Raw genomic sequence first — 539 nt, 5'->3', positions numbered from 1 at the left:
CCACACAAATGAAAAATTACCTCCATCTTTTGTTGAATTAGTTGAATTGTACGGATGCGCCTCCAATCGAATGAATCATGATTAATATAGGAAACTAATGAACCATGAATATTCTTCTTAAAGCTAAAGAAATGATAAGAAGCAACATCAAGCCTACAGATAACAACAATAAATCATTAATTTATAATACTAATAGAAAAAACTTCAAAGATAGAATTAAAACAGAGAAAAAATTTAAATCAAATAACTAACCTCTCAAGAAATCTAACAGTTTCTTGTAAATCTGGATTAATAAGAATATCGGAGACATTCAATACATTTTGTAGACATACTTCATCTGAATAAGAAACCCAAAGATAAAACAAAGATATAAGTACAATAACTTCTTTTACAGAATAATTCAAAGATTAGACATCCTAAGACAAAATTATTCGAGAAATCATTTGTTAATTATAACACAAACCTCCATATACTTTGATTTTAAAAGATTGGAGCACAATAACAGGCAGTCTTTCGAATTTCATCAGAATGGAATTATC

Source organism: Arachis duranensis, chromosome 3, assembly GCF_000817695.3.
Source record: "Arachis duranensis cultivar V14167 chromosome 3, aradu.V14167.gnm2.J7QH, whole genome shotgun sequence".
NCBI lineage: Eukaryota > Viridiplantae > Streptophyta > Magnoliopsida > Fabales > Fabaceae > Arachis > Arachis duranensis.
This window is presented reverse-complemented; position numbering follows the sequence as displayed.